Here is an 11245-nt window from a genome sequence, read left to right on the forward strand (position 1 = left end):
CGTGGAGGGGCAGGCTGGGTCAGGAAAATCGTCCGTTCAGGAAAGCAGGGGAAGCAGTGGTTTGTAAAGCCAGAGTGGTCTAGGGCCATGTCTGATCTCAGGGGAGAAGGACACCACCAACGCAATATGATGTGCAAGGAACTGAATAAAAAGAACTGATGAAAAGGAAGAAGAAAGAGGAGAAGATCAAGTGGAAATAGGAGGATGCTGAGAGGCAGAAAAAAAACAGCAGATGAGATGGAAAATGCAAGCTGGATAAACACTACTCTATCCTTAGTGAGCAAAAGCACTTTGAAAGTAAGTCATTATTATTATTACGAACATAAAGAAATAATCCCACTTTTGCTCTATCTGTCCATTTGGCTGAGAAATGTCAGATGCTCAGGAAGGGGAGGAGGAAAGGTTGACATCAGACAACATCCATTTGTAAAATTGTATCTGCCAGTTTCCCAGCAGCTGCGATCTCCAGTTAATATCAGGAGTGAATGTGAAAGGTTAGACAGAGGGGAGCTGGGGGTGGAGGAATGATGATTTTCAGTTCTCCCCAGCAACTCTTGGCATGAAAGCCAGCACTTGATAACGAATTGACTCAGTCACTAACTCACATAGGCTCCCTCTCTAGTAATGGACTCCAGTCTCATTAGCAAATACAATTGACAGTAAAAATAAACACACTTGCACCCTCCCCCTCATGTGCTGCTGACACAGACTTGATTGACAGATCTCAAAAGTACATCAATGAAAGGAGAGGACAGCTGTGTTATCAGCCAGCTTGAACACGGAATGGAGCTAATAATAATATCTTACTTTTACACAGTTTCTTTCTGTCACGATCCAAAGCACCATAGAAAACAGAGCAGTCTAGCAAGCTCTGAATGGTTTGCAGTAAGTAATTTTGAGAAGGAACTTCTCTGTTCAGTTGCTCAAAGGAGCCATATTTTAAATTTATTAATTTTCTGCTAGCACTGACAGTGAACAATACCCAGAGTTAACAGCCTAGAAAAGAGAACAACAAAAAACAGCCAGGCTTTGTTTTGTTTGCAAAATAAACAAATCTCAAACAGTTCCTTTGGTTCTGAAGCCGACTGCACATACCTAGGCCTCATCCTAGTGATGAAGTATTCTGGCAAGCCTCAGGAAAAATTTTCAAGGACGTTATGCCAGAATTATCTGAGAATGAAAGGGGGAGAGACGGAAGAAAGTACCTTTACAGCCTTTAAACAAATAATTAATCAGATCTTTTTGCACTACTGACATGCAAGTAGTTGAGATTACACTTCGGTGAGGAATTGTCATTACACCAGATCATAATGAAAAAAAAAATATTAATTGTTTCAGAAGTGTGTCCAGGCATTAGCAATGTATACACGCAGTAACACCAAAACATTATGCACAGAACATGCCTAGCAGTCTGCAATGGCAGATGCAGTTTTATGCAGAAGCAACCACTTCCCATCAAGGATTATACATTGCAAAAATTCCAGCAAAGAGCCATTATGCACATACTCCACAGGCTATGTCTGAAGGCACTATTTAGAACAAGAGCCATATGCAAGTCTCCCAGCATGCAGTGTTCAGTATGTATTATCCCACTTCAAGCTACTCACTGCACAGATCCTCCTGCCTGAACTGTCAGCTGCAATCTCACCGAAAAGGGCAAGAGAGTTGAACCCATTCCCCTCATGCTTAATATCATGGAGTCTGGAGTGCAGTTTCACTCCTTGGTGAGAAGGTTTCTGACAAGGCCCGCCATCTTCCACAACAGCAGAATTTTCTATGGAATACATTTTATTTCCTCTTAAACTGCAGGACTGCATTCTTCAGGTAATGCCGTTCTACTCTAAGATTGTAAAGAAACCTTAAAATATCAAGCAGATGTAATCTGATGCCATGCTGCCCTCCTGAATCCACAATCAGCACAAAGCACCCTTTTCCATTCTCCTCCAGGGAGGTCTTATGCCTGAGCTAGCTCTAGCTCTGTGGCTTTTCAGTACATGTGAGAAAGGCATAAAATCTTCCCTTTTCCTTACTGGCATCTAATGCTAATTAAAACAAAATTATTAGTTCTATTATGTTCCCTTTAATAGAGAAAAGATATGAACAAACCAGGGGCTCCTTAGACCCAGTACAGACAGTGGCTGATCTACCAAAGCCCAAGCTACCATCATTTCTCTCATTCCTTTCCCCATCGGCTGGTTCAGCAGCGAACAGCAACCAGTACAAAAACTCATTTCACACTGAAAAGAGAGATGCTGTGCAAAACATAATTTTATATGCAAATACCTTTTCTTTTTTTAAAGAACTCTTCTACAAATTGTACATGCTATGCAAAGTAAGTAGTTTTCCAGTAGCATTAACAACCCAGTCACTGGGTCTCGAGTTTTGTTTCTAGCAGCTGGATGGCAAGGCTATCTCAAACATGGTTCCTCCAAATAATCCAGCCTGGCTGGTTCTGGCCCAGTCACTTCTTACCTCTTCTGCTTACCCAGCACACTCCATCTACTGCCATATGTTTCCCAGCAATGCTCCTATACAGTAACATGTGGACATCAGCTTGTGGACTTCAAGGAAAGGGCATCAAACTCAGCTCAGCTAAACTGGCAGCAATGAGTAGTGTCAGGGACTGGAGGTTGCCAAAATCTCAGTCCCTTAGAGGCTGAAGATAGGATTTTCTGCATGGATGAAAGTCCTGAGGAATTAGAGAAAAAGTGAAAGGGTTTCTTCAGGCATGAGGAAGAAGAGGAAGGAGAAATGAACCGATCCCCACCTATAAGTTCAAACCATCAGGAACACACCTATTCTTCCTTTGCTGTAGAGATGGAAAGCCATCATCTTTCCTTCCCTGGCTAACCATGACACCATGTTTTGCACAAAAGCCCATCTGTTGTTGATGCTCAGTGTGCTCGACAGTTCTCTATTCCCCTCCACCACAAGCTGTTGCTGTGGGGTTCAGTTCTTCTCTTCCCAAATCTCATTTGTTTTCTGCAGCCAACAAGCTGCAGCTCTGAATGACTCCTAAAGAGAACAGAAGAAATGCACCTTCTGATCTTGCTGATGGAAGAATCTGCTTTGTAACCTTTACCTTTTTTTTCTTCTAGCATACAGGAATTCCTCTGTGTACAAACACCCCCTTACTTTTGTGCCCAATTGCCCCAGATTCTTGCTCCTCCTACTTCCTGTGTAGCGTTCAGCACATCTTGCCTCCTGGGCCAGACCCTTCTGATAACATCAGGTGAATAGAATAGGAGAAGTTCTATAATAGAAAATTTTGTTTGTTTTAAATCTATATTTATCATGCCAGTGTGCATCAGAGAAGATTTAATTACCCAGTGAAGCTCGCCTTTGGTATGTTTTCATGAATACAGTAAGAGTTTTGATGCATGACTTCAGGCTAGTACTACAAACAAAGAAAACATACCATGAAATTAAGAAACATAATAATATACAAGAGAAGACACTTGGCTGCTGTTACACATTTCACTGAGAAATAGGCCACCACCAAACCTGGATCAAGCTGCCTAAATCTGGGGATATATTTTAATTCAGATCAGTCAAATTTTTGCACTGCAATCTCAGTTAATTGCTGGAAAGCAGTTAATTGCACATGAGCTGCTGCACAGGACCCTGGGCAAAAATGAGGAGGGAGAAGAAAGCATGGGCAACTAAATAAATGACACTGATGTGACACATTAACAAAACCCCAAGGTTGTTTTGCATTATTTTGACAGTAAGGGCTCCAAAAGGACTGCTGTGCTAACCAGGACAACACCAAAACACAGCATGACCCTGCCCATGTTTCTGCCATGCTCCCTTTATGGGTCTGCACAGATCTGAAGCAGACTCACCCAGCAGCACAAGTGCTCACACGGCCCTTCAGAGCATAGTTAGGTCCCACTGATGTCAATATGGTACAGCCAAGTAAATACTAAGAGTCAGCATCAAGAGTCAAAGCTGACCTCTTCTAAGCAGCTGCAGAATAGCATTCTTGGGATATCCAGGCCACTTCTCAGTAAAGGAGGTGTCCAAGTCTTCCCAGGTATACCTTTGACCCAGTTCTAACTCCATCACACATGTCTTGCCTGGCCTTCTCCAATGAGCAGAAGTTAAATAATACATTTGACTTTGCAGGTATGTCATAAAGATTCATTATTTAACATTTACACTTCCCTGTGTGTACTGCTGTGTGATGCCATTTATTATCTTTCAGCCCTCCGTTCATGTTTAGAGGAGAAATCAAACACAAACTCCCTATTTCAGACTACCCAGAGGAAAACTATCCAGCCCAAATTTCTAGAGACTGCTTTCAATTTTATCTACCATGATTTCTAGATAATAGACTTTTTCTCCCAAGTTTCAGAAATACTGGTAACATGCAACCGGAACGAGCAGCACTACATCAGGGAGCTTTATTGGGCATGGGTCTGCTGGCAAATTCCTTACAGATTATTGTGCTTGCAGCACCCATTAATGCATGACTGTCTTTCCTATTACCGCTTCCACACAGCACAGAGTGAGGAAGAAAATAGCACCTGCCAGCAGACACCTGGGGTTTGCATCCAGGTGTGAGCAGCTGGGGCTCTTTCACGTGACTTGGGTTACGAGGAAGCAACGTTTGGAGCATATGGATGAGGAGCAGTGTGGGAAGGTCTTACCAAAACTGGCTCTGTCACTTCAGGGCTGAAGAGAAGATTTCATTCTCCAAGAGCTGCCAATCTAGTGCTTTTCTGCTAGTGATAATATTTCCTACGTTTATTTTTAAACTTAGTGAAGTATGTGCTACCTAACAATGTATGTCTCTTCAGTATCAGGAAAAAAAAAAAAAAAGAAAAAAGAAAAAAACTACTGAATATCAAGCAGTCCAAACCCAAATCAGGTGTAGCCAAATTATAGCTTAATATGTTTCAGGTATTCCATTTAAAGCTTCTGATCTTTCAAGGAAATAGGTTTTCCCCACTGAGAAATGTATATGCAGTGAAATTAAAGCAACTTTAGCCCCATGTGAACCAAAAGTAGGTTGGGCATCTATTTTAAATAATCACCCAAATGTTAATTTTTCATGATGGAAAGAAGACCTGGGAAGAAAGAAATATTCTTTTCTTCTAACCCATATGTTCACCTCAAAACTACTGTCTTTGCTACCCAAGCCTGGGGTGTAATACAGCATAAAACCCAACTGCTGCTATTTGCCATCTTTAGAGACAGGGCAGGGACAAGTGGCCTGGGGAGTCCTCTTTGAATATTTGGGGCACCAACCAAGAGCTATCTAGCACAAGAGGAAAGCAAGATGCCAGGGTGAGGGGGAAAAACCCAGCGTATGTACAAGCCTTGAAGCTCAGACCCTTCTTCCATCTGAAGTCCATCCTCTCCCTCCTCTTCCTCACTTGGAAGGCAGATCCTGAGGGAACGGTGGCATCGCAGGTGGCCACAGGGACAGGGAGCTGTGTCTCAGCTGGTGCGGGACTTCTCCTGCCACCCCACACTGGCTCTCCATGAACAAGAGGAAAAAATAAATCCACAGGCAAAGAAGGAAGGCAAGTGCTGCTAAGTGGCTCATTGGTTTCTATGGCAACTGGCTCCGCTCTACTCCAGCTGCTTACCCCACAGTCCCTCTGTCACCCTATTTTTATCTGAGAAATCAAAGAAAAAGGAAAAGTGGTGGAGGTTTGGGGAGGAGAAAGTTGGGAAACCTTCTTGGGTTTTGCAGAGAGAAGGTTAATACGGATGCAGCCGTGTCTTGCTTTTAATCACAAGTTAAATCCTCTGTGGAGGCTTCCTATGGGATTCCTCAGACTTGATGCACCGCCAGATCCCACATTTGCCACCATCATGAAGCAGCATGCAAGAAAGACAGCCCAGCCATCCCCTCCTAAGAATGAGAAGCAGCTAGGCCATGAATTTGACCAAGGCATTGACACCAAAAAGCACAAGAAGAATCTTCTACTAGGGAAAAAACTCCCCTCCCACAACCCAACACAATGATGTGAAGGAAGTCAGGACACCAATATTTTAATAGCTCTTTGGTCTGAAAAGTTATTTCCTTTTTTTAAAAAATGTTGAATCTGTCCATGAACCCTCTGTCCTGCATGGTGCCAGAAAATCCTCACGATGAATGCAACATGTTTTACTCAAATATCACATTAAGGGAAGAGCCAGAACCACATTTACCTGGGCTATGCCAAAACCAAGTTCATAGATTTTGGTGTTGGAGACTTTGGTTGTTGAACTTCAATATATCGGCTGGTAAATCTAGAAGACACTGTAGCCTGCAGTTTCAGTAAGGAGTGTGTGTTAACTAATGCATGGAGCCCTTGGCCTCTTCTGACTACAGAACCACCAAATCAAAGGATATGCTGGGTTGGAAGGGGCCCACAAGGATCATCAAATCCCACTCTTGGCCCTGCACAGCACCATCCTCAAGACTCACAGCCTGCGCCTGAGGGCATTGCCCAAAAGCTTCTTGACCTCTGTCAGGCTGGTGCTGTGACCACTTCCCTGGGGAGCCTGTTCAGTGCCCAAACACCCCCTCTGTGAAAAATCTTTTCCCAATATCCAACCTAAACCTTCCCTGACACAACTTCAGGCCTGGGTTCCCTTGGGTCCTGCCACTGGTCACCACCTGCCTTTCTGAAATGAATCTGCCCAAACACTGAGAGATACAACTATTTTGACAGATATTTCTAGCTTCGCTCCCCTCCTTCTTGCTAGAAATTCCAGAAGTTTTATAATGAAATGTTGCAACTATCCTCCAAATAATAATGCTTAAATTCCAAGGAAGGCAGATTGGCACCATAAACATCTATATTCACTTTTTCCATTTCAACTGCCATGACATTTGATGCTTACATCCACACTGTTCCTGCTAACAGGACTGTGGAAGTCTACCTCTGCACCACACATTTTCACTTGCTGCCACAAGAAGGGATATTGATCTGTGTATCTCTGCTCACACAGCAAGGCTTTCCATTTTGGAGCTGTGATATTGTCGTACTAAGAGGACAAGGAAAAGATCAATGATTTCTAACAATGATCACTTTTAAGAGGAAGAGCACTGGTAAAATGACTTACTAGTCGAAGTATCACATTGGCAGTCTCTGCAATAAGTTATATATCCTGGCAGGCATTAACTCCATTGCTTTTGATAAAAGCAGCAAGAATTACCCACTTTAGAAATGTTACTGACTATGGCATGTGATGGTATATGCTTTATATAGAGTCGGTTGCAGCCTTACAAAACTGTGCAAGAAGCGCCAGGGCCCTAGGAAGGCTGGGGCTCCACAGGGACATCCCTACAGCCCTGCTGAGAAGCAGAGCATCTGGGAGGCACCAGGGGCAACCCCATCCCATGGCATCAGGTACCTCTGTGGAGCAGTAGGGCCATGGCTGGGCAGGGCAGAGCTGTGGGGAGCTGGAGAGCATCCCTGCTGCAGCATCACTGGGTCAGAGGCTGATGGCTCTGGGGGCCCTTGAGAGGCCTTGAGAAGAAGTTGTACAAGGCATCTCAAGAAACATTTCAGTTCCTAGGAATTTGGAAGCTGGCTTACTCCATAAAGCTACTGGGATTTTTTACTTCCATCTCTGGCCCCCAGAACATACAGCAGCAACACACCTCATGGTTTATTCACCACTGTGTGAAGTAGCCAGGGACTGCATTTGCCAATTTTTCTCCAAATGGCTCTTTGTTACTTTCTGGAAAGACACAAAGAAAAGGTGCTCCCAACGAGACCTCTTCTGATACATGTAAGTTCAAACATTTTGATCAAGTCCCTTCTGAATGAATTTAATTTCTTGAACCCACTACCAAGCCCATCCTCCCAAGGAACCTTGTAAAATGCATTATCAAAATCTTCCCTGGCACGAAACATCACATTCACCCTATAACTCTCCTGCACCTCTGCACAGTCTGGGGGACTGTGGATGAAAACACACAAAAAAGCAGAAAGGACTCAGAACTACAAATCTTTTTCTGACAGCACTGGAAAATGAGACAGCCCTGAGAACAAGACCAGGAGAGAAGGAAAGGTACAGAAGACTGAAGCTCACAATCAGGATCCTTCTGGCCAAGACATTTGCTGAAGGTGGTCCCTGGCCAGCCCAAAACAGATGCACGGGAGAAGAGAACCTTTGCAGTGAGGGGCACTGAAGGCAGAAGCAGAGGTGACCTGAAGGAAAGCAGCAAGACATGCTTGCAACGCCTTCAGTTCACAGGATGGACAGCAGCCTCTGCTGGGTGGTGATGGACAACCTCACATCCTGAGCAGTAAATGAAAGGGTGAGTGACTCCTTTTAAAAGGGGTAGTCAGGGGCAGAAGTGAAAATAAGCAAATGTGCATCTGCACTTGCCTCTGCAGGTTCGGTAGAGAGGTGGAAGCTCTCTGACTGCCAGACAAGTGGCTTTACTGAGGAACAGTGTCCCATTTGCAAAATTGGAGGCTATGATCCTGACCTTACTTGTAGAGCATTTTCATAACTACAGATGGAAATAACCAGCCCTAGGTGGTGATTCTGATCATGATTTATTCTGCTTTCTGACAAGAGGGGTGTACAAGCACTTTGAGATGAAATGTGTCTGCACATTTAATATTAATTTATGGAAAGTACTCATGTGCAGTCTTGACATTTGTTTTCCACATATAACAGCAACAGGAAACTCAAGCCTTTGAATGTTTATAAGAAATGAGCACACATGCAAACAATGCTGACAGAAGATGATTTTCTTTACAATCTGAATATTTTCACTTCTTTTGCATTTCTCATTTGTCCTTATTCAGCGCATTTTAACCTGCAAATGTTATCCTCGAAGGTCACAGGAAACTCAGATTGTCAGATAAAACTGAGGCACTGCAAAGATTGTACTTGGTAACTCAGACTGAAACTGATAGAGATATATGTAGAGAAATCTTACAGAGGTCCGACCATAGCGTAAAGTCTGACAAAAGAATCCTCCACTCGTCAATGGAGACCCTTAACCCCATACACCATAAACTAGAAGACCCAAGTTAAAAAGGAAAAGCCATATTAATTATCAAACATGAATTGGCTCCATGTAATAGTCTCTCATATCTGTATTTCCAGACAGTCCATGGCAGCAAGGTTACACAAAACACTTCAGTCTGGCTGACACAGCCTAAAACTCAATACTGACTCCTTCACTGAACTGCCAGGACTGTCCACAAACACATGTAGAGCAGCTACAAATCTTATTTGCTCTGCAGAGCCCTTGGATAAATCCCTCCTTAGAGTAGTCCTCAGGATGACTGAGCTACAAAGCTGGTGGGTGCCAGTGACCACTCCAACACCTGCTGTCTCACTAATGATCTCAAATCCCTCATCCTCACAGGGAAGCAAGATACATCAAAAATACAGAGAGAGAAGACTCTCTCCTGAAGATGGAAATCAGCTTTTCTGAGTGTCCCATCCAGCAGTTCAGGGGAGTACTAAAGGGAAGAAAGGTGAAAATCAGACAAACAGCTTTTGTTCCTTTTTTGTAAGAACTGCTAAGCTATTTTGCATTATAGAGATGTTCCTTTGTTAAGGGTAACTTCATGGCTATCAGATCTCTTTTAGCATACATGGATATTTGTCATCTGCTGTGTTAGACTTTGCCCAAGCTCAATCTCCTTGATATCAAGCAAGAGTGACTTGTAGGTCCTAGTCCAGGTGTTGAGCCATTTGTGTGCTTTGCATTCTGGGCACAGAAACAGAGGAACTGAATCTTGAGGCTCTTTGTTTTCTCATCAGTTGTTTTAATGAAGCAGAATAATTCCATTACTTTATACAGAGGGAGCAGGCAGTCTATCTTGTCCTTCTGAGGTCTGTTTGCTGGTTCATAATTTGCAATGGTGATCTTGAAAAAGCTGGCACAGTTTACAACCAGGCACTCTTCAGAAAGGAGATATATCACTGAGAATTACTTGCTTATCAGGTCACTCTCCTCATCATCCAGTGCAAAAGGCCTGCAAGGTAATTTTCATTCCACCTGGTGTCCTAAATCCATGTCACTCTGATGTTTGCAGTAAAAGAGTTCATTCATTTTATTTGCATCCTTGAAACTCCAGCCACACTGTGGTACCCAGCGACCCTGGTTGCCTTGGCTGCAGAGGGATGGCAAGGGCACATCAGGATCTTGTGCCAGCAAAAGAAGCAGCAATAGAATGAAAAAGGGAGGAGGATGCTGTACTACACAAGACATCCAGGAAAGATGTTATGCAGGTTACTAGAAACATCCTGCAAGAGAAGCAGACTTCCAGGTATTTTTTCAGAGATTGGCAGTGTCTGAAACATCACAGGATGATGATGCTGTGACTACTTTAGTACTTCAGCATTTCCACTAGGAAACAGCTCACAGGGTGCTTACACTGAAAAGCAGTAAACAAGTTTACTTCTGGCTGGAAGTTAGAATTGCACAGCAGCAATGGTCCACAGGAGAGATCCAAGCACCAAGCACAAGCATGCACTGGCAGCATTCAAAACACATGAGCAACTGTGGCTCACCCCTTAATACAGGCTTTCAACTGGATCAGTGAAGACTCAGTTCAGAGAAGTGATGGGATAACACACATCCTGACAAGTTTGGCAGCCACCAGACTTCTTTAAGCATATTGATGCACCCTGATCTTGATCTCTCTCTCCTGCCCCACGCTGCACAGGCACATCCTTTGCTCCTTACGGTCTGTGTTAATGGATCATCAAAGATTTTTCTCTCTGGTGTACTGCTTTGAGACACCTTTGCAGCAAATTACATGGCATCAGTCAGCAAGAGACAAAGGTCACACATCCAGCTGTGAAGTGGGCTAGTAACATCATACTGCATGGTTCCTAAAACTGGCTGCAATAATGGGGATAATGTAAAGGACTGACATAACAGCAATCTGACGATTTAGTGTTGCTATGCAACTTGAGTTGGGAACACACTTTTGCAGTTGCTTCTTAGTTGTCCATTGAATGCTCACTGACAGTGTCTGGCAACCTTTCCCACTCATCACTTTACCTAAAGCAGCAAGAATTCACATGCAGCTTTTGTGCTCAGGTGCCCTCTTCAAGCCACTAGTGTAAGCAAACTGAGATGCAGACACTTGCAATGCTTTTTCCAACCTGAATGAGATTCCTGTTGTGCTACACACACATATAAATGGCTACATGCCTTCACACATATTTCTCTTTCCTCTGATTCATTGCAAATCTTCCCCTTTTTCCTCTTTTCTCACCTTAAGGTCATCATGAAGATGACTTTCTTGTCAAAGAAGAG

This window comes from Passer domesticus, chromosome 5, assembly GCF_036417665.1.
Source record: "Passer domesticus isolate bPasDom1 chromosome 5, bPasDom1.hap1, whole genome shotgun sequence".
Classification (NCBI taxonomy): Eukaryota; Metazoa; Chordata; class Aves; order Passeriformes; family Passeridae; genus Passer; species Passer domesticus.